Genomic DNA, 26,716 nt, shown 5'->3' on the forward strand with positions numbered 1-26,716 from the left:
AGGTATATATAGGAGGAAGGAGTACGTCGGTGGAGCAACATGAGGCCCACGAGGGTGGAGGGCGCGCCCAGGGGGGTGGCTCGCCCCCCTACCTCGTGGCTTCCTGGTAGCTTGACGTAGGGTTCAAGTCCTCTGGATCACGTTCGTTCCGAAAATCACGTTCCCGAAGGTTTCATTCCGTTTGGACTCCATTTGATATTCTTTTTCTGTGAAACTCTGAAATAGGCAAAAACAGCAATTCTGGGCTGGGCCTCCGGTTAATAGGTTAGTCCCAAAAATAATTTAAAAGTGTATAATAAAGCCCAATAATGTCCAAAAACAGAAGATAATATAGCATGGAGCAATCAAAAATTATAGATACGTTGGAGACGAATCAGTCCCCTACCTCCAAGTCGGCAAATCTGGGCCTCCATGAGCTGATTCGGGATGTGACCTAGTTTTTGCTTCATGACACTTCCGTTCACTGACCTGCCGTAGCTTGCCTCCTCTGATCGCGCGCGTGGCCCCGTCCCCGCCTTGAGTTGTTCCACTGAGCTGCACCTCCCTGTTTCCTTTGTTCTAGTGAGCCGCCGCCGGCCTCCGAGCCACCCCGTGACCCGGCCTCAAAATGATACTGGGGTATGGACGGCTCAGGGCAGAATTTTCTGTATATTTCTATAAAGGACAAGCGGCTTCGAGGATGAGTCAATTTTTTCCAAGCATGAAGATCCAAGCGAGTGCAAAGTGCTAGCAAAGCTAGTACCAATTGATGAACGGGCAAATATGCATATAAATGCTGCACGTCAAAGCATTTGCAACCGAAACAGAGACAAAGAAAAGCTCTATAGACTCGCCGAGCAAAAACAATCAGGTGCTATTTTTCTAGGTCTTGTTTGGTATAATTATATATCATTAAAATAATTTATTCGAGGTGTGCTATTATGTACGCAGGTTGATTAACTCAGGGCCGAAGTATGATCTGGTCCTTGCGCGTTGGAGGCCATGTTTACATCCGTGCCAAGTGACGATGTGCAACGGAGACGTGCAGGCCGACGCCCTCATATTTTCAGGCTACATCAACGCCACGGCCGTCTCTCGCGACCGCACCGGCTTACAACGCCGCAGACGTCTCTCGCGACCGCACCGTCTTCAAACATTGCGGTTGACTCCTACGTCTATATCAACATATGCAATTGAGTCGTCGTCCGTGCCTACGGCCGATTTACCCGTGTCTGTGTCATTTCCAACGTCGCGGCTGACTCTCTCGTCCGCACCGGCTCATAATGCCGTAGCCGACTCCCCATCCGAGCCGGCTTACAGCGCCGCGGCCGACTCAACTGTCCGTGCCTGCGGCCGACTCGCCCGCGTCTGTGCTGTCTCTGACTCGGAGCAAATCATAATATATTATCAGCCTCCACCTGCACCGAAAATTCAATGGATAGGCATGCAAGTCGCCGCCGCTATGGTGTGTTTAAATTCAACAACCAGCTAGGATGAACCGCTGGTCGGATTACTGACACAAATCATACGGGATCATTTATAACCCGCCATGGACGACCTCAACCTTCCGTGGACTCACATCGTGTTATCAACGCTAAGGGTATACAATGAGTGTTGCGAAGATCATCAACTCGCCACTTTGCCTCCATCTTCAACATATTACAGTGTTTTGCTGTTCAGCTATATGCCGGTTTATGTCACGGTCAAATATGGAGAATCTCAAGCCAACTCCTCGAGTCGCCTTGAGACTTGGGGGCTACGATTTGATGACTCAATAATTCACTGATAGTTTAAAGCAGGTCAAGAACTCCGGGTCAGTGGAGGGAAGATAACCCGGTCCCGGAGGCTGCTGTTATATTGATGAAAATTTAAAGGTTGTCAGAAAATTTCCGGCTCAAAATGAAGATTCCGGTTTAAAATCCGGTTCAAGGGAAATCTGTCACCCGCAAAGCTTTGAAGCTCTCAATATCCGGTTTAAAACTCCGGTTGAAAAAAGAAATTCATCTCTCGCAAGTTCGAGTTCTCAGAAAAGTTAAAGGTTGCCGAAGAGAACTTGCTGTCATGATGCGCGATTCAAACATGGGTATCCTGCCTTATGGGCTTATCTTATTATGGTCACTTGGGGGGCTTACTGCTCATTGAGCGAAGCTATGATTACCCTTTGATCAGGCTTATACGCCATTCTTACAAAAACACTTGGGGGCTTACTACCCAGGTTAAAGGGACCAAAGAGAGTCTGTTGCAAAAGCACAACTCAAACATAGGTGCCCATTGAGCACAGCTCAAAAATATTGCTTGGGGCTCTTTGTTCTAAAGGACAAAGAGTTTTTATGACCCTTGTAATAGGCTTAAAAGCCAGGCTTGGAATCCAGGTGTATTCACCTAAAACCCCGGGTTATCCTGCCTTTTTAAGTCTGCCACTCCGCCCAGGTAATCCTGGAATGACCCGCCGTATGTTTGACAAGTCAATCTTATACAGACCCTGAACTTGTCAAAGTTAAAACGACGATTGGTTATGTGAGGTCGGTCTTATAAGGTTTAAAAGGTTTAACTCAGTGGTTGTGCGGCCTGTGAAAGCACTTGAGTTTTAGGCCTGGCCGCCTATGAAAGCCTTGATTTTTTTTGTTTGATTTGTACTTTTTTTGAGGTTTTTTCTCCTGTGACATAGTAATACATGGTTAAAAAGCCGATGAGGGCGGTGATGCCTTATGGTTTATACATGAAACTACCCAATGTTTATTAACCCGGCCTGGCTTTCGACTATAAGTCGTCAGTGTGAGGTAAGATAATATCCGGTGTTTATTAACCCGGCCTGCCTTTGTTCATAAGCCGGCCAATTCAACAGAGTATTATGTGCTCAAATTTTTGGGTTATCACCCTTACTGCACAGGTATGATAAGCCGGCAGTGTGAGTAAATATCACAGGTATGATATTTAGTTATGATTATATAAGGTTATGATTAAACCGGCCCTGGCTTTGGACGTTAAGTCGCCGGTATATTTTGGATTGCGCCATTGGAATCATGCGCTTATATATCATTGGATTATTTCCTTCATTGGATATGGCGATGTAAGCCGGCAGTATAAGCCAATTCTACAGGTATGATTTTCCTGGTTATATAAATATGCAAGGCTTGATAACCCGCCCTGGCTTTTGACTTTAAGTCGCCAGTATGTTTAGGCTTGAATGGACTAAATGCTAGTCTTTTCCTTAATTGCATAAGACTATATTATGTTCGGGTTGTTACCCGTCCTGGCTTTGACGTTAAGTCGCCAGGGCATATGTTGTTTAAACTCTGTGCAGGATTTGCAGAGCTATGACTTACGTTAATGATTAAGTTCAAACCCATCATCAAAAATTGAAATTGGTGTGTCAAAAGGGTTATCAATTATTGATTTTTACAAAGGCTATAAGGCGTCGGGTTACAAAAATCCCGGAGTACAATGGATGCGCATTAAGTCGCCATTGGCCAAGAGCCGCCGGGTATTGAACTCCGGATTTACTTTTCATACCGGATTATATTATTCAAATCTTGAATAGCCAACATGGCTGGATTTTTATTATGGTTATCAATAACCAGTATTATGATTGAAGTTTTCAAAGTCGCTTTAGCGCAATGGCTATTATTTTTTCAATGGATATGATTTATTCTACAATGGAGCGAATAGTCCCGAGTCGTTGTAGGCTTACGACCCAGCACTTGGGGGCTACATTATTCAAGTTGAAATTACATCAAATATGCAAGTCCCATGTCACTGCCAGCATGCACCATGGTACTTGGGGGCTAATGCAAAGTCATTTTTACTTGCTTTATTGAAAGACCCGACTCATCACATCGTAATGAGCCGGCCCTTGGGGGCTACCAATTGCTCCTGTCAAAAATTCAAGGTACACAAGGCTTAATCCATTATTTTGAAGGGTTCATTGCTCAGTTGGTAGAGTACAAAGCTCTTAACCTTGTGGACGTGGGTTCGAGCCCCATGACGAGGGTTACATCATATGATGTTATTTTCAATGAAAAGTCCCAGCTCAGTATTATCTTACTGAGCCGGCCCTTGGAGGCTACACGTCGCTACTCAGGTATACATGATCATATTTACGAAGTCCCTGCTCATTATTGCATAATGACCCGGCCCTTGAGGGCTACACTGGTTGAAGTTTTACGAGCATAAGGCAATTACAAGTCCCAGGTTGCTGCAAGCATGACAACCCGGCACTTGGGGGCTACATATGTGGAATATTCAGTTTTTACTAGTGACTAAGATGAACAACATGGATTTCTTCAAAGTGGTAATATTTATATTGAAGCAAGTCTTAAATCATCACTTTGCTCTGCTCAGGACTTGGGGGCTACAGGTAATATGGATATAAGGGAGAAATATCTTCAAATTCTCAGTTTTGAGCAAACCAGATTGACCCGGTATCTGCAACAATCATGACCTGGCGTCACCAAAAATCATAACCCGTCATCACCAATAATTATGACCCGGTGTTGGCAACAATTATGAACCGGCGTTGGCAACAATCATGACCCTGAATTATCAGTTTTTTAACCCGGCGATTTTGGAAATCATAACTCGGCAAGTTCTATATTTTCAAGCCGGCTGGATATCAGTTGAATATTTCAAAGACCAATATTTTTGTCAAGTCAGAGCATTGAAGGCCGACTCAAATGGATTCTTTATTTACAATATTTCTTCTTCAAGCACATTGATTATGAAGTTGGTTTATTGACCCAGATTTTTTAGAAGGAGGAAATGACAAGGACTTAAAGATGATCAAGTACCGGCTTACAAGAATATGTAACCCGGATCACAACCTATCAAATTTATTCTTGTGTTTATGTTGTAGATCAGTTTAACATGGATAAATCCAAATTAAACTAGGGGCTAATGTCGGGGATATACCCCGCGGTGTAACCCGCCGGATGTATGACCCGGCTAGAGCGTGGCGACTCACTGGTGACCCGCTCGGAGCTTGGCGACTCACGGGTAACCCGCCCGATCTTGGCGACTCATTAGTAATCCGGTGGGCATGTCAGAGGGATGACAAGGCCCAAGGCCAGGAAGGCCGGCTCATGTTATGGTGGGCCGGCTTAAGAGGAAAGGCATAAGGAATATTCTTCTACAAAGGAAGCAAGACTAGGACTCCACTTGTAATAGAGTAATCCTAATCCTACTAGGACTAGTCATGTAAACCACTCCTTCAACATATATAAGGAGGGGCAGGGCACCCCAAGAGGGACAGATAATAATCTCTAGGGCTAGAATCAATAAGGAGGGCCGGCTTATGCGGCGACTCCATGAGGATCATAATGAGACCTAGCCACAAACAGCATGTAGGGTTATTACCGGACGGTGTTTCCTGGGGCCCGAAGCTGTCTAAATCCTTGTATTGTGTTGCGTCTCTCGGTTCCGATCAACCCCTCTCAAGCTACTACATAGATGCGTTGGCCTCACAACTAAGTCCTCACACTAGGACAACTGTCGTGACAAATCCACGACACCTTTGGTCCCGGTTCATGGCTCCAACTGGGACGAAAGCGTGCCTTTGGTCCTGGTTAGTGGCACCGACCGGGACCAATGCCCCTCTTTAGTCCCGGTTCGTGTCACCAACCGGGACCAAAGGTCTTTGCTTCCCGCCCTTTGGGATGACGAAAACTGACCTTTGGTCCCAGTTGGTGGCACGACCTGGGACTAAAGGGGGGCATTGGTCCCGGTTGGTGCCACCAACCGGGACTAAAGGCTTTGCTATATAAGCCAACACTTAGCGTTTTCATATTTCATTTCTGCAGTTGTCCCTGTCGACGCCGCCAGGCTGCGCGAGTTCGCCGTAGATGCCGTCGCCGCCCTCTGCCCCGTCGACACCATCAGGCTGCTCCACCTCGTCGTCGACGCCCTCGCCGACGCCCTCGAAGCCCTCTGTCCCGACGCTCTCCCTGCCCCGACGCCGGCGCCGCTCCCCGCGCCCCTGCCCTGCCCCAACGCCACAGTGCCTCTGCCCCTGCCCCGATGCCTCCCCCAGTGAGCCCCCCTTTCCCCCGCGCCGCCCCTGCTCTGCTTGCCGCGCGCCGCCGCCGCCCCGGCCTGCTCTCTGCCTTTTTTTGTTCGTACATTTTTTTGTCCACTGATGTATGTATGGATGTTGTATGTATATGTATATGCAGATCTATGTATGATCCATGGATATGCATGCATTGATGTATGATTTATTTTTTGTTCATAGAATTGTTTTTGTCCATTGATGTATGATTTTTTTGTTCATAGAAAGTTTTTATGTATGATCCATGGATATATGAGCAATGATGATCCATGGATGTATGCATTGATATATGAGCAATGATGTTAATAGAAAGTCTTTTGTTCATAGAACTTTTTTTTTTCATAGAAAGTTTTTATATATGACCATGGATATATGAGAAATGATGATCCATGGATGTATGCATTGATATATGAGCGATGATGTTCATAGAAAGTTTTTTGTTCATACAAAGTTTTTATAAATGATCCATGGATGTAGCTCCTCGTCGCCGCCCCCGATGCCGTCCCTGTCGCGACGCCGAGCCCCCTCCCCGATAACTTCCCCGATAACTTACCAAGTTACTAAGTTAAAGTTTTCATATATTCAAAATGAGTTAATTAAAAGACTCACTAAGTTAAAATTTACCCCCTCCCCGATAACTTCGACATGAGGGGTGGACGTCGGACATGCATGCATGAGAGAGAGGCGGTCCGCTCGCCCGACGAACTATCGAGGTCACCCAAACCCTATAAGAAAGAGCGTCATTGTCGATCTACCCCTTCCCCAATAACTTCGACATGAGGGGGGACGTCGGACATGCATGAGAGAGGCTGTCCGCAACTAATCCATTGCTCATATATGCATATGATTCCTCTTGTGATTAGCTATAGGTCTATGTTTGCCACTAATCCATCTCTCATGTTTGTATATTGCCATGTTGTAATATTTGCAGAAACTATGGAAAGAGACTTAGAACAAGAACAGTTGTTGGGGGATATAATCCTCCCCGGAGGTGATCCCTTGTCGTTTCTCAACGACACCAATGGTCAGGAAGGAGAGGATGACGGCTTCGTTGATCCAACAATGGAAGAGGAAGGAGATCATGACGGCTCTGGTGATCGAATGGCGAAGGAAGGAGATCATGATGACGGCTCCGATGACCGAATGGAGGAGGGAGCTGTTGCAAAGTCCGGCGAGGTATATATATTAATTAAGCCTGTGCTGACTTGATGCATTTATTGTTTTGGTATGTACATATATTAATGCTTCTTTCTTCTTTTAGCCCTCTGGATCGAGCCAAACTTCCGTAAGGAGACGAGGCCCGAAGAAAAGGTTGCGCCAGGAAGAAAGGTTCATGATCACAGAAGTCGCGAACGATGGCCAACCGATTGCTCCCAAGCGGACCAAGGACGCATTTGTACATCAGTGCGGAGTTGTTGTTAGGGACAGTGTCCCAATCAGCGTCCAACAATGGAATAAGAATAAGGACCCTGAAGTTTCTTATGTCCAGGATAGAAGAAAGATGATCTTTGGACCTCGCTGATGACAAATATCAGCCTGCCGCCAGAGGATCCGAATAACCCAGTTATAGAGCGAAAGGTCAAGGCGTTTGCTCTTAAGAAGATGGCAGATCTATTCAGGAACTAGAAGAAACAGTTGAATCTAAAGTTTGTCGAGAAAAATGAGACTCCAGAATTCATCGGTCGATATGAGAAGATAAGAGATCACTGACCCGCATTTGTGGCCTACAAGAAATCGAAGTAGGGTATGAAACGGTCACTGACAAACAAGAAAAATGCAGCAAAGAAGAAGTATCACCATCACACGGGGTCAGGTGGCTACTACAAAGCCCAGCCGTTGTGGGACAAAGCTGAGCAAGACCTGCTTGCTAAAGGGGTCCAACCAGTGACATTGAACTGGCCAGATTGTTCAAGGACTTGGTTCATCGGGGTTGGGGGAACTTTGGACCCAGAAACAAGGGAGTGTCGTTGGACGGACGAGAAACTTGCAATACCCATCAAGAAGCTTCATGCAGCAATGAAGGCAGCGCAGGAAGGGACGTGCATTCCCGACAGAGAGAAGGACGAGCTGACAGAGGCCCTCGGGAATCCTGAGCACCCTGGAAGAACACGAGGCACACCAGGCTTCGTTCCGTGGGTGCATCGGTTTCCCGACAGTGGTGGTTACAAAAGCCAAGAGAGAAAGAGGAAAGTGGAAGCAAGCTCAATGCAGAAGGTCACTGCAAGAATAGCAAAGCTAGAGGAACTTGAGAGCCAGCGAGCTACCGGCCAACCATCTCAGTGGCACGAAGATCCTTGGTTCGACGCTGCCCCAGAAGCTACCCCACCATCTCAGTGGAGAAGCTGCGTGGCTTCCATGGAGCTTGTTCAGCCTGATTTCATGGCTCCTCGCTACCCCGTGGATAGTATCATGGAGGCTGAACATTGCGAGCTAATGACGAAATGCCAGAACCTGACCTTGAAGGTGGCGGTCAGCTCTATTGCACCTCCTCGAGCTGAGGGAACTTTTCATTGTCGTCCGATTCCACATGGCTATGCTGTTGTGACGGTGGATGAAATAATGGAGGGATTTGAGGAGCTGGAGCTTGACTACCCTACAGGTGAAGGGGAGAATCATCTGGTTTATGCTTTAAGGAGTACCTATCTATGGAGGAAGGAGTACATCAAGCTTCCAAACTGGGCGCCTCCTCCTCCGGCGAGTCAAGGCACTCCGCCTCCTCCTCTGCCTCCTCCGGCACATGAGGGCACTTTGCCTCCTCCTCCTCCGCCTCCTCCGGCGGGTCGGAGCACTCCACCGCCTCCTGCGTGTCAGCGGACTCTGCCGCATCAGCAACGGCGGAAGAGAGATGCCACCGCTCCAGCGGATAGAAGTACAAGAGGCGGGAAGAAATTCAAAGCTGGTCCAAGCCTGAAGCCTCTTCCAAAGTTACCATATGAGAGGACCGATGAGGAAAACACGGAAATCAGTGCTGCTGAAGTGCAGGCCCATTTTGCACGGAAACCTCCACCTCCGAAGGAAACTATAGATCTGCTAAAAGCGAAGCGCACTCTGGATGCCCTGAAGCGACCACCACCGCATCCGCCGGATTCCAACTATATCCGATGTATTAAAAAGACATATGATGAAGCATGGCGATCGGGAAGTACTTCCAGTGATGCAAGATTAGCGCAACGAAGAAGTGGGAAAACAATTTCCCAGCTCGGCGAACAGGCGAAGCAATCGTGCCCCCCGCTCAAGGTGTCTAGCGATATCGTCGCTAATCATCCGGGGGTACTGCCCGGTACCAATCTTGGTGATTACCTGAGCGATGATGTAGAGTTTGAAACGTAAGAGGCAGTAGAGATCTTCATATATGAGTACGGGAAGTGATACGTCTCCAACGTATCTATAATTTTTTATTGTTCCATGCTATTATATTATCTATTTTGGATGTTTTATATGCATTAATATGCTATTTTATATAATTTTTGGGACTAACCTATTAACCTAGAGCCCAGTGCCAGTTCCTGTTTTTTCCTTGTTTTAGAGTTTCGCAGAAAAGGAATACCAAACGGAATGAAACTTTCGCGATGATTTTTCTTGGACTAGAAGACACCCAGGAGACTTGGAGTGCAAGTCGGAAGAGCCACGAGGCGGCCACAAGGGTGGAGGGTGCGCCCAGGGGGGTAGAGCGCGCCCCCCAACCTTGTGGGCCCCTCGGGGTGACCCCCTGACCTAGATCTTCCTCCTATATATTCTCAAATATGCCAAAAACTTTTAGGAGAGCCATGAAACCACTTTTCCACCGCCGCAACCTTTTGTACCCATGAGATCCCATCTAGGGCCCTTTTCCGGCATCCTGCCGGAGGGGGATTCGATCATGGAGGGCTTCTACATCAATACCATTGCCTCTCCGATGAAGCGTGAGTAGTTTACCACAGACCTACGGGTCCATAGCTAGTAGCTAGATGGCTTCTTCTCTCTCTTAGATTCTCAATACCATGTTCTCCTCGATATTCTTGGAGATCTATTAGATGTAATACTCTTTTGCGGTGTGTTTGCCGAGATCGGATGAATTGTGGATTTCTGATCAGCTTACTATGAATATTATTTGAATGTTCTCTAAATTCTTATATGCATGATTTGATATCTTTGCAAGTCTCTTCGAACTATCGATTTGGTTTGGCCAACTAGTTTGGTTTTTCTTGCAATGGGAGGAGTGCTTAGCTTTGGGTTCTTTCTTGCAGTGCTCGATCCTAGTGACAGAATGGGAAACGACACATATTGTATTGTTGCCATCGAGGATAACAAGATGGGGTTTTCATCATATTGCTTGAGTTTATCCCGCTACATCATGTCATCTTACTTAATGCGTTACACTGTTCTTATGAACTTAATACTCTAGATGTAGGAAGGAGTCGGTCGATGTGTGGAGTAATAGTAGTAGATGCAGGCAGGAGTCGGTCTACTTGATACGAACGTGATGCCTGTATTCATGATCATTACCTTAGATATGGTCATAACTTTACGCCTTTCTATCAATTGCTCGACAGTAATTTGTTCACCCACCGTAATAATTTCTATCTTGGGTGAAGCCTCTAGTGAAATCTATGGCCCCCGGGTCTATTTTCCATCATATAAGTTTCCGATCTACAATTTCAGTTTCCTATTTAGTTTCTTTACAATCTTTTACTTTCCGTTCCATCAACCAAAAATACCAAAAATATTACTTTACCGTTTATCCATCTCTATCAGATCTCACGTTGCAAATAACCGTGAAGGGATTGACAACCTCTTTATCGCGTTGGGTGCAAGTTGGCGTTTGTTTGTGCAGGTATTCGGTGGCTTGCGCGTTGTCTCCTGCTGGATTGATACCTTGGTTCTCAAAAGCTGAGGGGAATACTTACTCTACTTTGCTACATCACCCTTTCCTCTTCAAGGGAAAAACCAACGCAAACTCAAGAGGTAGCAGGAAGTCTCTCGTCAAACCTGATCATCCTCCTCTAACAACGATGATGTGAAGATTGCATGAATGGTACATGGATACCTGCAGGAAGTCTGGGACCGACAGTATATTGCTGAGCACGACCTCGTTGGAGCTGAGGTGATGCATGTTGAATTTGTGGAGTTATTCCAGTTATTCAATCAAGACGCCCTCGACAAACAACTCATGACTTGCTACTGTCTGTAAGTATTACTTCTGTAATTAAGTCTCTATAACTCAGCTCTTTCATTGCATGTATATATAATTATCCTCACTATATTATGCAGATTGAAGATCGTCGAATGTAAAAAAGGACAAATCTATGACATTGGGTTCATTAACCCAAATACCGTAAATGAATGGTCGGTTAAAAACAGAGTCTAAGATACTGAGGACAACTTGCTACAATCATTACTTCGAAATCAAAACAAAGGGAAAATACTCTTTCCTTACAATTTCAAGTGAGTGTTACTGTCTTGTGCATATTCGGTTTCGCTTACTCGAGGTTATAGTAATGCAATTGATGAGTTATGCGTGCGCAGCTTCCACTTTATTCTGCTAGATATTAAGCTTGACCAGGGACTAGTAACTATCTTAGACTTGAGACGTAAAGATCCCCAGGACTATGCGGACATGACTGCAGTGCTCCAGAAGTAAGTTCAATCTAGCATTATCGCACCATATTGGCAACTTTGTTCATTTCCTGATATCAAGTAATTATTTTCTTTGTCTGGTAGGGTTTGGAAACATTTCACTGGAATGGTTCCGGGACTGCAGAGGGGGCTGCGATTTAAACACCCGAAAGTAAGTAGTACTAGCTACTTCCGCACATCTCTCATTGATTCTAGTTTCATCAATACCATTTATCATCCTTGATTATCGGTTTGATTGAACTCTATTTCTCGTAAAGTGCTTGTGGCAGGAAGGCGGGAAAAATTTATGTGGATACTACGTTTGCGAGTTCATCTACAAGGCGACCTGTCAGCGGGGCTACTCTGACAAACAATTTGAAGTACGTAAACAATAATATTCACAATTTTATTTTATTACCATCAATTGTGTTGAGTTTCATTCATATATATATATATATATATATATATATATATATATCTGTGTGTGTGTGTGTGTTGACCTCCTTCTTTAAATTAGATGTGGCAGATGCGGGATGAACTCCTACCATATGATCGCATATGAGCAATTCAAGAGGAATTGGCGGGATTCTTTCTTGAACACGTCATACATAAAGACGGAGAATACCATGTGGAAATCGAAATGGATTTTAGATGTTAGGGCCGGATTGTAAGAAATGTTATATTGTATACTAGACCATGATGGCGCACGTTGCTGCGCCCGCCAATTTTATGATAGAACATGAAATATCATGTAATTTTTTAAAATACGAAATATAGAAATTAAACTTGCATGAACTAACCCGTATATTAGACAATGATAGAAAATGTAATATTGCGATTGTCTTAGGAAATAGAATTAGGCAAGTGATTAATCTAATTTTTAAATAAATAGTGTCAATGAAAGATATCTTGGAAACAAAAGCATGAATACGTAACATAGGTTTAGCGAACATACATGATAGTCAATGGCACGATTGGTAAGATAAATTAACCGGGCAATCTTTTCTGCTTAGTTAATCGATGAGACAAATCATTTATCGTTGTTTAAAAAAATAGTGTCACTTCCCCTAAAAAAAGAATTAGCGCTGCTTGATCCCCATATTGGTAGACCTTGTCATCGTTGCCACGCGCACGTGAGGGAGGAAGGCAGTGGGGCGTCAATGTTGTGTGGCGCTGCGACGCCAACACGAGCAACAATATTTTTTTTTGAACCACCATCTATTGCAAAATGTTTTGGGGAATACAGATAATAGATGGTGGAGACGTTAGCCAAACAAGATGGCCCGCCCACAAAGAAGACGCGGGGGCGAAACATGGTTTCGTGGGGGAGCTGGGGCCGGCATGGCGCCGGTCGTGGTCATGGGCCACTTCTCCGCCTCCCCTTTCCCCCGGTCGATTTGGTCGCGGTTGCCTGGTTTGCCCCTGTTGCTACGTCCGGCCGGTTCCCGCCACGGGCGGTGGAGGTTGTCCCCTCCCGCGTGGCTGCTGTTGCTGCCGCCCCTCGTTCCCGGTTGCCTTCTTTGTTCCCGCCGGTCTCGCTTCGTTTGCCACGATGAGACGGCGATGGGGACTGCACGGCCGTGGTGGCGCATGTTGGTGGGCAGCGTGTTTGGTGGCGCACGATGGATCGTCTGGAGTCGTGGCTGGTTGGTGGTCAGGAGAAATCCTTGTCGGCTTGTCCGGCACTGATGCGGTGACGTCTTTGGGCACCGCCGTGCCTTCCTGAAGGGCGTCGGGTTTGCCCCTTCACCCGCAATCCTCTACGTACCGGGGGAAACCATGGGACTTGTCCAGGCAGCAGCGTCGTCGGCATCGCGATCCTTCTTGAAGGTGTTGCTTGGTATGCGGCGGTCCGGAGTGCTTGGAGTGTGGTGGAATTCTCCGGTGGGCGCAGCGGCTGTGGGTCCTCATTGTTTTCGTTGATCCGTCGCTGTTCGCATTTGTTTCTTTTTTGTTTTCTCTTTCGTTATTTGAGCGTGACTGTGCTGCTTCTTCCCCAACACCTATCGTTGGCTGTATCGAAGTTGGTTGCTTTGTAATACAAAGCGGGGGGTTGAGAAGCAGTCTGTGGCCATTTGCATGCGAGACAGGTTGAGATCAAAGGCAGAAGATAATGCCCCGCTCACACGCAGCTACCTAATTTTTTATTTGAGAAACAACTCTTTTTAGCAAAATTTGGGAAACAACTACTTACGTTTGTGTTTCATATACACTTTGTCCGCTTAAGCCAGTCCACCGGCCCAAGAAACAATCCAGTCCCAATCAACCACAGGTGAAGTAGATAGTTCCGTGGAGCAGCAGCCCAAGAGATGTCAAGGCAGGCGATCGTACGGCTAGCAACGCCAAAGCTTTATGGAGGCTCCCAGCTCGCCCTGTTATACTGTTTAGGAATATGCAGTAGCGTCGGATAGATATACGAAAACTTGTTGTTCGACTAATCTCAAAGAAAGAGAGGTCACTTCTCTCTGTATATGTTCATGACGATCTTGTGTAATTAATGGTTCCTTCATTTGCTTACTAGCTAGCGTGTCGAGTTCTCTCTATATGTATAGTAGCTAGCGTCGATCAAGCACGAAGAAAGAGAGGTCACTTCTCTCTATTAGCTAGCTAACACAATATGAAACCCCTAAATTGACCCTCCAAAACCCCTAACTCCCCCCCTCAAAACAAAAACCTCAGCCCCTGCGAGCTGCTGGTGCGTGGCTGCCTTTTGGTCCCGGTTGGTGTTACCAACCGGGACTAAAGGTCCTCCTGCCCGGGCGCCCCGCATCGGCCACGTGGAGCCCTTCTGTCCCGGTTCGTAAGCAAATCGGTACTGAACATTTTGGGCTTTAGTCCCGTTTGTTTTGTTCTGGCACTACAAGAAATATGTCAACTAGTGACCTTCTGTCAGTGACCCTGGAAGAATTGGTCATAGATCTATGACTATTTCAGACCAATTGGTCAAAAGCTGTTCGGGGGGCTCCAAACCCTAAATTATAACGACCATTTTAGTCAGAAAGGTCGTAATTTCCTTACACAAAATGGACATAAAGCAGATAGCACTGGTCCGCTGCCTCATTTCTAGCTGATCATGACCAATATAGATGGTCATAACCTTGTAAATTGTGGTGGGTTGCTATGACTAGGCGCCACCTCATCAGTTTTGCCTATGTGTCATGTCCATGTGGCAGTTTTGCCCTAGGTTGTGAAGCAACCTATATTTCTGTCATTCCCAAAATTTCCAAAAAAATCTCATAAATTCTTTGGGTCATATATTCGTCAAATATGTAAAAAAAACCTTCCTTGCCTAGTTTAAAAATAATTCAAAAATATTCATTTTCCTATTTTGTTTAGAAAAACACTTTGTGAAGGAAGTACCACTTTGGCATGTCCAAATGGTATCCATTTTCTATGGTGCTTTCCTATGCCCAAATAACCATCCTCCACCAAATGCCAGCTCAATCCATTCATTATTTTGAGCCCAGCTTCAACATTCGTATTAATGTCCAGTGTGGTACTTTGCAAAGCAAGTACCACCTAGGCTCCTCCTTTTGAGCTGAAAATTTGTGAAGATGGTCTTCTTAGTAACTGATCATCCTCAGCCAAAACTCACGCCCATTAGCCATGTGCATTTCTCATACCGCTAATCAAACACTTGGCTGCTTATTCATGTTTGAGCATCGATCGGTCTCCTCGTGAGAATCTTATGTTGTGATTTTCTTCCTAGCACCTACCTGGGGAGTGCCCAACCCACTAGACATGCCTAGGCCACCCAGAACACATGGCAACGGCACAATCACACGGTGACCACGCGGCGGGCATGCGAGTTTACGCGCTCTAGAGTTGGGGCCCTCGGCCACCGTACAAACCTCGACGTATCGCCACCAAACCATGTATTTATGATTAAATATGTACTTATGTACCTAGAAATGATTTTTGGAAAAAATAAAGATCAAACTATGAGGCAGCTGCAGTTCAAATTTGACCCGCTTCCAACTGAATCGGCGGGAATTTGTCTTTTTCACCAGAGGTGGATCAAAACTTTTGACACCCAACCATTTTGTCAATTGTGCATTAAATATGGCCTAGTATTTTAGAAAATTGATTTGGTCCAATTTTGCAACAAATATATGGTAGGTCCTTCACAAAAAAACTCATTTCAGGCACTCGGAAAATGGAAAATGAATTTTCCGTGCAAAGAAAATGAAAACTCCCTTAGGCAACATTGTTTGGAATTCCAAGATGCACCATTGTGCACAATATGAGATCATTTGAACAAACTATGCCATGAATGTGGCCATAAGATTGATCATTTGGCTTGAAAGCCATGAATCTTCACGCATGATAGCTCGTTTCTGAGAACACTTTTTTAAAATAATTGCCGTATTACAAGTTTATTATTTTTCCTGAAAACTTGGTCACATATAATGACACAATGCGAAGGTTTTCCAATTTTTTGAATTTTTTTGAATTTTTTATGCCCTTTTCAAAATGCAGTCAAAACGACGGGCTTGACAGTTCCTAGCTAGTGGTTGAATCTTGGAAAAGTTTTGATGTTTCTCTGATTAAATAGATACTTATGTACCTAGAAATGATTTTTGGAAAAAATAAAGAGCAAACTATGAGGTAGCCACAGTTCAAATTTGACCCGCTTCCAGCTGAATCGGCGGGAATTTGTCTTTTTCACGAGAGGTGGCTCAAAACTTTTGACACCCAACCATTTGGTAAATTGTGCATTAAATATGGCCTAGTATTTTATAAAATTAATTTGGTCCAATTTTGCAATAAATATATTGTAGGTCCTTCACAAAAAAAACTCATTTCGGGCACTCGGAAAATGGAAAATGAATTTTCCGTGCAAAGAAAATGAAAAATCCCTTAGGCAACATTGTTTGGAATTCCAAGATGCACCCTTGTGCACAATATGAGATCATTTGAACAAACTATGCCATGAATGTGGCCATAAGATTGATCATTTGACTTAAAAGGCATGAATCTTCACGCATGATAGCTCATTTCTGAGAACACTTTTTAAAATAATTGCCGTATTACAAGTTTATTATTTTTCCTAGAAGCTTGGTCACATATAATGACACAATGCGAAGGTTTTCCAATTTTTTGATTTTTTTTTGAATTTTTTATGCCCGTTTCAAAACGCGGTCAAAACGACGGGCTTGACAGTTCCTAGCTAGTGGTTGAATTTTGGAAAAGTTTTGATGTTTCTCTGATTAAATAGATACTTATGTACCTAGAAATGATTTTTGGAAAAAATAAAGAGCAAACTATGAGGTAGCCACAGTTCAAATATTACCCGCTTCCAACTGAATCAGCAGGAATTTGTGTTTTTTACGAGAGGTGAATAAAAGATTTTGACACCCAACCATTTGGTCAATTGTGCATTAAATATGGCCTAGTATTTTATAAAATTGATTTGGTCCAATTTTGCAATAAATATATTGTAGGTCCTTCACACAAAAACTCATTTCGGGCACTCGGAAAATAGAAAATGATTTTTCCGTCCAAAGAAAATGAAAACCTCCTTAGGCAACATTGTTTGCCATTCCAATATGCACCCTTGTGCGCAATATGAGACCATTTTTTTGATTCTTTCATGTGTAAAAGTAGAAGAAAAACAAAACAAAAAACACAAATCACATATACTCTCTTCCCATTGGTGGAGTTAGTTTGACACGGATCGATGACATGGCGCTCATCCATCCATCCATCACCCCACATCCATCCATCTATCTATAGAAAAAAATTAAAAATAAATTGAAAAGGGAAACCCCATGGCCCCACCCACCCCGATCCCATCCCTCCCTCTCGTATCCCACCCACCCCGATCCCATCCCACCCTCGTCTCCCTCCCAAACCCTACCCGCCGCCGCGCTGCTCACCGACCACCCCGCCGTCCCGCCGTCCATGGCCTCCCCCACGCCCTTCTTCTCGCGGTCTCCTACGCCGCACCGCCACCAACCGCCCCCGTCTCCCTCACCTCGCCGCCGGCCACGACCTCTGCCCTCCCCTCCCCTCCTCTCATCAGAAGAGATCCGATCCCTCACGCCCTCCTCCTCTCGCCCCTCTCCTTCCCTCACCAGAAGGGAGGGAAGAACCCGAGGGAGGGAGATCCAACGCGATCCAGCCTCGGTCTCCGCTGCCTCGGCCTCGCGCCTTGCCGGAGCAGCTCCGCCGTCGACCGAAGTCCCGCAGGTCGACGTGTTCCCCCGCTCTTCGTCCTCCCTCTGTTTGTGTCTCCCTTTTTTCTCTCTCAAGTGTCAATCCCCTTTGTACTTCTCTGTGCAAGGAGGCCGCCATGGACGCCTGAGGTCCTCCGCTCCGACCCACACCCCGGCGGCCTTGCCGACGTCTTCGCCGAGGTGAGCCGCAACCTTGATGGAGGTCCGGCTTCCGGATCCGAGCCGCAGACACCCACCCGTTGTTTTCGTCTGCTTCCGCTCCTGCTCCGTCGTTCTCACGCGACCATCTTGACTCCCTCCCGCACGCACGAGCAGCAGGAAGATGCAGTTCTTCGTCAAGACCTCACAGGTGTGTCGCCGGCCCCGCCGCCCTCCCCCTCCAGATCCTGTACCTGCGGATTGGTCTGGTTTGATTTTGCTGGGCCGATGTGCCCAGTAAATCGTTGATGTGTGCTGCTTGGCGTTCTGTTTGTGCGCATGTTCGTTAGGATTCAGCTTGCGCTGTGTTTTTTCAGGCAGGCTATGTTCAGGTTTCTTGGCAGGGAAATTATCTGGTGAAGTTTGGATTGCTCGAATCAGGCTAACGTATGCCCCTGTGTTAGGACACAGGGACGAACGTATAGATGATCAGTCCACATCTACAGATGTAGATGCCTGTTAGGATGTGGAGTAGAGTATTCTCATAGCCTAACTGCTCCACTAGCCAGCCCACTGTTGGTACCGGATGGATAGCAGCAGTATCATACAGTATATGGAATAGGATTCAGCGTACATGTTAAAATAGAACATGTCCGTACGACGCAAGCTCAAGATACTACTACTACTAGTGACAATATAGATGTATAGTAGTGTGGATCAGGGTATGTTTATGCAATTCTGCTGTCAACAGTATTTTATTTTCATTCATCAAAAATGAGCGGTGCTGCCGGCTGCTATGCTAGTGTGCAGTGCACATGCTGGAGATGCAGATGCATTGGGGGTGTCTGTGTGAAGAATATTCCCAGCGATCGGTCGACAACGCAACCTGACATGCGTGAAAACTTACTTGAGCAACACGCCCTTCTGTCGTTTATGTAAGATTCCATCGTGATTGGCTCTTAAAAGCGCCACCCTGCACTAGTTGCTGCTGTTCTACTTCGCATTGACTCGAGACACGCAATGTCACGTAATGCTGCTGCTGTGCTTGGTATTTGGTGGATTATAGAACATAACCGAACCAGCAGTTGAGGCTGCGTTTGCTGGATTATAGAACATACCTGCTAACTTGCCGTAGATCACATTCGTATAGCAGGAGAAAATTGTTGCGTGAAGAGTAGAATATCTTGCATCGACCGGTGAAGTTACACATAAATAAATATTCTATGACATGATTTGAACTTGTAAAGGTGTACGGAGAGCACCGAACTGTCATTTATATACCACACGACGTTCCTGTTCAAAAAGTAGGACGGTAGCTTCAGGTTTGTATATAAAGCATCTATGTCCAGTTTGATGATGTGTGTTGTTTGTTTCTTACTGGCAGCTGTGGATACTGTGGCTACACATTGAACTTGAGCTCCTCAACACGGAACACGGCCAACATTGGATCCAAGTACGGGAAGCAGATCAGGAAAGGTGTCGTCTCATTCTTTGTGATTTTTTGTATTGTGTGCCTTGAAAAGCATGGTTACAACCATTCCTAATTTTTTTGTTCTTGTTCGATTTGGATTTGGATGCAGCAGGTGCTCTGCTCTTGCGCACGTTTGGTGGCATCTCCAGCACAGCCGTGCTTCTTGAGGCGACCGGCGTGATGGCGGGTGTGTATGGCGGCGACCACAAGCTCTCCGGTGAGCGGCTCCCTCTCCTACCCCTAGTTCCCTTTTCTACTCCTATAGCATTGCTCTGTTGGTTTAGAACACTAGCAACAGGAGTAGTAAAAGCTTACTGATGTAGGAGTAGTGAAAGCTTCATGGTTGATCCTGATTGCTGAACATGGGAGATGTATCTTCTTTTGTGTATCAATTACATAGCAGTACTATGTAATGGAACAGTCTATGTACTGTTATTTTTAGGTTAGGTTGAAGTGATTGGTAGGCCTTTGTTAAGAAGCGAGCTTCTTTAAATTTCCGCTGTTATTTGCACTATATTCCACGCACACCTCATGTGAATCTGTGATCGTATCCATAGACCAGTGAATTTATTGCACTATTTGCTTGCTGTGAAGTATCCAGTATTTGTTACATTATGTCTTTAAGTAGTAAAATTGAGAATGGCAATCAAAATTCTTCAACTGAACTGCTCTTTCATTGTACCACAAAATACTAAAGTTTTGCTGTGTATAACACTGCTAAATGTGTTTTTGTGTATATAGAATTGCATTCATTTCCTCTTCTTTCAGTAGTTACATAGCTTGAGGTCTGTGTATTCTTTTGAATAGGATGTACTGTTATATGCAGAAGATCTGATTTGCACAAACATAGTTATCTGCGTGTCTTGCCTGACTTGGTATTTGTTATATCCTGTTGGTTGGATGGATGGTGGTGCTACTACAGTGGTAACAGTGGTAGTTTATTCAGGTTGCTGTGAGGTTAATCCCTTTGGCAACATTCTTTGAGAATTTTGTAATGCCTCCTTTGGGCTGCTAATACACTATTACACAAGTTCTATGGTATGTGAGTTGTTGTTGTTGCTGCAAGCATTGATACAATATGTCATGTGCAGGGAGCTCCGCATCTGAGTCTCGGCCATCCTCCACAGCAAGGAGCTGGGCCAAGGGAGCTAGCAGCGCTACTGGTTTCTTGAGGACGGATCGTGTAAGATGGCGCACCCGGCGTGTGGCGGCCTATTCTGTCGTAGTGGTATTGTGTATAGTCTCATCCAGCACTGAGTATCAATATGTTGTTTTAATCCTGATGATGTTGTAGCATAAAGTGGTTACTTGTCTGATGCACATTGTTCTTTGCAGGGTTATGATGATATTTCCAAGGAAATATACTGACCCTGATGTCGCTAAGGTGCCCATTTGCCCTTTCTGAAACAATTTTACTCTGTTTTGTGTTCTTCCTGTATGTCCAGTTTCACATTGCTGGTGTTTCATGCCATATTCATCAATCCTGCTCACATTACTGTTGTTTTTTCAATAGCAAATAAATAAATAAAGTAAATGTACTATATCTTGGTATTCTAGAACTTTAGTGCCTCGCAGAAGTTGCTTTATGTACTGCTTTAGCTTGCAAACCTGATGATTTATTGTCTGTTCTCATTTCTTAAGTTTGAAATGTTTCAAACCTGATAAAGTAAATGTACTATTTCTTAAGTTTCTTTAGTTTGCTGCTGACATGTGGAGGAGAAAGCCACAGGAATCACCATCTCAACGGTCCGGCCTTAGTGCTTGCTGCTGACATTTTGCTGCTATTGTTCTGCTAGCCATTCTGCTGACATTTTGCAGGTGACGCGCAGCCCCCAGGGAGCTCCTCATCCAAGTCTAGTGTAGGGTATTTCTGTTTTAGTTTTCTTTGTCATAGAATAGTTTTGTTTGGCACTTACTGTTCCCGGGATGTAAAGATATGTATTGCTGGAATGAATGGTTGTAATATAATAACATTGCACGTTGCTTTGAAAATGTATCAGAACTGGGCTAGGCCCAAGATAGCTTGTGGTGTGATGAGTTGTAATGTCTATGGCATAGTAAATTTTTTTGGATTGGATTAATTTTTTCGGAACTGGGCTAGGCCCAAGTTATATTGGACAATTATTTTTGAGGGAAAAACATGGGAGGCCCAGCAAAGAAATGGCCCAGAAAAATACATGATCAAAAAGAAAATCTGCTGTTAAAAGGGCCACGCAAAGAAATCAATAGGGCTGAATTGTTGGGTCAGACCCATGTAGCTAATAAAAGCACAGGAAAAAATACATTAAAAAGGCCGAATTGTTGGGCTAGGCCCATGTAGAAAATCGAATTGGACCGGGCTGATTCTTGTGACACATTAGATTGCCACGTCGGATGCCTACGTGGCCTGGGGAGGCTGCTAGTGACCAAAACAAAACAGTAGGCATATTTTGGTCGTAAACGTCTACGACCTTCTCACAGAGAAGGTCGTTAATTTCAGTTTATGACCGCCAGCTTTTGACCTTCTGTTTTTGGTCACAAAAAGGTCGCAAATGAAAAACAATGACCTTTCAGTGACCAATAGTCAAGGTCACAAGTTGACATATTTCTTGTAGTGTGGTTCCAGAAATGGGACTAAAGGCCCTCTAGAACCGGGACTAGTACCCTGTTTTCTACTAGTGTCTCCCAACTAATGGTGTTTACAGTTTTCTCAGAGTCAATGTCTAAACCTCCCTACTTTTCAATATTGTGTCATTCTAGCTGAGCAAGAAATTTGGATTTAACCATCACTATAGAAAGGGTATCATCTACGAACACCGTACATATTAATGGATCTATCATAAAGTGTAATTTCATAAACGTATAGTACTTTGCTTAATTAAAACAGCGTAATTTTATTGAAATTGATGGTCAAATTTAAGAAATTACAAACAAACTACAATCTGACACAATGACAACAATTCTTTGGAATTTACTAGCATGTTCATGTAAGAAATAAGTGTCAAAATATGTTTGTTGAATGCTAAATTAACTGCTTAGCATTAAAATATCTACTACTTAGTAACTGAAGGAAATGATATATACTCCATCCATTATTAAATATTTGTCTTTTAAAGATTTCAAATGGACTACCACATACGGATGTCTATAGACATATTTTAGAGTGTAGATTCACTCATTTTGTTTCGTATGTAGTCATTTGTTGAAATATCTAGAAAGACAAATATTTAGGAACGGAGGGAGTAGCTTAGTAATCATGTATATGCCCATGGAGTATAAACTGAATTGTACCTGCAGATGTAGACGATCTTGGCGTTGGGGTTGTCGGCAACCGAGGCGGGCAACAGGGAGTGTTGGACGTGTGTGTTCATGAGCCTAGGTGACGGCCGCGCCTCCAGCTTGGTGTCGTGCCCTGCGCTGAACAGATCGTCAATGAAGGGGACGCACTCGTGTGGGTTGAGGCGGCGGAGCGGGTGGTCGGCGGCGGTGGGCGGGTACGCGGCCCGCCCCATGGTGGCGAAGGACATGGCCTTGAGCCACGTGGTGCCGCACTTGGGCGGGCTTGTGAGGAGCACGTCGCCGGGGCGCGGAGTGAAGCGCCGCTGGAAAGAGGTAGTGGGTGTATTCGAAAAGGTAATAAGTGTGTATTGTCTTTTTTATTTGTTCTTGAATGAAAAATCTTTGTATCGACGTTATATATGTTGCAACACAGTCCGAAATTTACAACCAGGTTATGCTAATAGTATCTTAATAATCATACAGAACTTCAAAAGGTTCCTCCAGGTTATGCCATGCTCCATTATGCACGTATATTATGGTTACTTGGTTGATTAGAATATATGAACATATAAAGATGGCGATGTAGTAACGAACCCGGCAGGAAATGCAAAAGAAGCATATCCTGTGAAAAAGTTTAGGGATTAAAATATAGGAAAAAAGCTAGAGATGCTTTAAACTCCTAGTATTATGTTATGATTTAGGAGCGCCAAAAGTTTAGGGGGGGAAGGGTTAGGAGCGCCAAAAGTTTAGCGCACTTATGTATTGAGGATTAAGTAACAGAGGGAAGTTAAGAGCATCTCTAGCAAATCCGCTAAAACCGCGTCCTCTAAAAACAGTATTACGGTACCCCCTAAAACGAATTTGTGTGAATTTTACTGTACGATTTATATGTGGACAGAACATATCCTGTATAAACCAATTAAATTTACAAAAGGGTCCCTATAAAATAGCACAAAAGACCCTCACACATAAAAAAAAAGCAATTGGATCCTCGCGTGACAGCAGCAACCCGCAGCAGCAGCTCGCGTGGAGCAACAGCAGCAGCCCGTGGCAGCTGCTCGCGGGGGCGGCGTCGTGCGGAAGCTCCCGGCGGTGGCGTGCCGCAGCTCGCCAGCGGTGGCCAGAAGATCGTGGCCGAAGCTGGAAGTTCCCTCCCGCCAACGGTTATTTATTTTACAAGTCCCTGTAAAAAGAGAGAGGCATCTTGTAGATACAGAGGAATCGGCTCGAACTATGCAACATCTCAAAAAAATTAGCAGACAAGTGATTTTATAGGATCTATTTGAGACAAAAAATCGGCCCCATTATAATATCGGAAGTTATTATAGCGGACAGCCCGGTTTACCGGATCTGCTAGAGATACTGTTAGGGATTAAATATAGGAAAAGAGCTAGAGATGAACTCCTAGTATTATGTTATGTTATGGTTAGTGAAAGCTAAGCACTACCGCTAATCATGTGGCTATGTGTAATACGCCTTGGTCAAAGCATAGGTTGGTTGAGACTAGCCACAATGGGTAGTAACATAGTGTAGTAACATGCCCATGTTAGTACTCTATGTTACTACCTCTATAGTGGGGAGTAACATATGTGTGGTAACATACAACACTTCATTCATTAGGCTATAGACTCATCTTGTCTTGATATGTGTGATGTTACTCACATTAGTAGTAACTAGCTATGTTACCACATGCCTCTCTTTCTTCATTTATTGCTTGCCACATCATCTATATTATCTAGATATGTGTGATGTTACTATCTATGTTACTCCCATTGTGGGTAGTATGATAAGGGCAACTCCAACGCAGATTATTAAATTGGACACACCAAATGCATGTAAGCGCGTTCAGACGCGCGTCCAGGGACATCAGTAGTAGAGCCGGCTATCCAACCGCGTGCGTCAAATAAAAGCAGACACGGCATTTTCATTAATAATATTTTTTTACACAACAAATGAACCAATCCTAGTTCACTCTTTGTCGGGCGTGGGCACGTCCGTGTTCCATATCTTGCTCTTCGCCAGATGTGGACACGTCCGTGTCCCACCTCATACTCTTCATGGGGAGTCTGTCGCCTGGCCGGCGGAGGTGAGGCCCACGGTGGACGTGGACGGTCTCGCCTCTAGTCGTTACGGCCTGGCGTGAATGATGCAGAGCTGTCGACATTAGCACCGCTCCCATCCGCCACTCCCTGCACGTCTGCCTCCGGTGCGATCTCGTTGAAGAGTTGGTCGTGCTCCGCCTCGTTGACGCAGAGCTACATTCGCTCGTGCTGGATGTTGCGGGTGCTGCGCACCAACTCGTACAACGTCCACTGCTTGTCGACGAATCTGGGGTCCTCTGCAACCATGGCCGTGGCGGCTTGCTCGTTAGCCTGCTCGCCTGCGATCTGCTCCAACACTAGTCAATGATGCATGAGAAGGTCCCAGGTTGAACCGCTCCTCCTCTTGCAGCTTCCGGAATGTGGACACTGGCGGCACCGCCTACTACTCGTACTCCACCTCCACCATGACACGGTCAAGTTGCGCCTGCACCTGCGCCATGGTGAACCTGGCGACCGGCATTGGTGCCTACTCCTCGTCTGGCGCCTCCTTCGTCGTCTGCTCCTTGTCGTCTGAACTATCCTCCGATGAGCTCGGAGGTTGTCCCGCCTCTATGCGGTGCACGCGCCGAGCTTCCCAAAAACGCACAAGTTCCGCGATCCCGTGTTGGCACGTGACGAGAGCCTATTTCACCCCCATGTCTGGTCCCGGCCATTGCATAGACGGACGTGGAAACAAGAGGAAGTGAAGCGGTGGTGTGCCGGTTACAGACTACGGGAGATGGAGCTCAGACCTCGTGCGGTTGGTGCCATGAATGACTCTCTTTAAATAGAGGGCACTGGGCAGGCCAAGCAGCGGTGAACGCAGGCGCCCGGAGTAGGTTTCTCGACCACCGCGCCGGTTGAATGTCGGGTGTCGCGAATGGCAGGCGAGAGTGGGTTTCATGACAGGTCATGTCCGCTCTAGACCGGCATAAATGTGACGTCGAGAGCGAAGGGACTTCTAGACCAGAAAGTGCAGGGAGGGTTTTGGATGGACCTGTATAGTCGGGTGTAAACATGGCACAAGTCTGGACGCCCACAAACCTCCTCATATTTGGTACCGGTTTATTAGATTTTGAATGTTCGGACACGTACACGGACGTTTGAAATACAGCGTTGGATGACAACTTATGTCCGGATAGAATGGTCCAAACGTTTAGGGCAGGTTTAATGTACGACAATGAAATTGCCCTAATAAACTAATAATCGCACAATGGCCCTGTTTGGATGCTGCAGTTAGAGTTAGAGTTGGTTAGTTCAGGCTAAACTAACCCTAGAGGATCCAAATAGGTGGAGTTAGATAGCAGTTAGTTGCTCTAACCTGGCAAAAAAATCAAACCCGGTGGGGAGGTGCTAATTGGAGTTAGATGTGGTTGGTCCCATTAAAAAAATACCCTCTCCTGCACCCGTACCTCATCCTCCCGCACCAGCCAGCCGCCCCAATCGCCCCGCCCCGTCGCCCCAATCCCGCCACCCCCGCCGCCGCTCCCGCAGCCCCCGCCGCCCTCGTCCTGCAGCTCCCCGCGCCGCCCGCCCGTCGCCCCCATCCCGCCACCGCTTCCCCCGCCCCCATCCCGCTCCTTCCGGCGCCGCGGTATCCCTCCCCGTTCAGCCACTCGAGCCACGGCGTCGTCTCTTGCGCCCCCGTTGCTGTTAAGCCACTCGACTGGCGCCCCTCGTTGCGGCTAGGCTTCACTTATTCGTGGAGTCTTCACTGATTGCGCCTAGGCTTCTTCAAGAGCGATGTCAAGTGAGTATTTGTTGTTCGTCAACCTTTTATGATTCAAGGCCACACCAAATCCGGCTAGAAAGTGAGAAAAAAATGCATTTATTGTCAATCCAACCCTGTGATCCAAACAACCATCTTGTTTAGAGTTAGTTCAGGGTTAGTCAAGAGTTAGAAACTAACTCTAACTCTAACCTTGGTTAGAGTATCCAAACAGGGCCAATGTTACAACTGGCACACAGCTAA

The 26,716-nt window shown here is 45.6% G+C and overlaps 1 pseudogene; it reads right to left on the minus strand.

The window, feature by feature from the left end:
• The window catches only part of LOC123055902 (cytosolic sulfotransferase 8-like), a 73,358-nt pseudogene extending 48,154 nt beyond the window's left edge, over window positions 1-25,204 (minus strand).
• Window positions 25,205-26,716: the final 1,512 nt, after the last annotated feature.

This window comes from Triticum aestivum, chromosome 2D (assembly GCF_018294505.1).
Source record: "Triticum aestivum cultivar Chinese Spring chromosome 2D, IWGSC CS RefSeq v2.1, whole genome shotgun sequence".
Lineage (NCBI taxonomy): Eukaryota > Viridiplantae > Streptophyta > Magnoliopsida > Poales > Poaceae > Triticum > Triticum aestivum.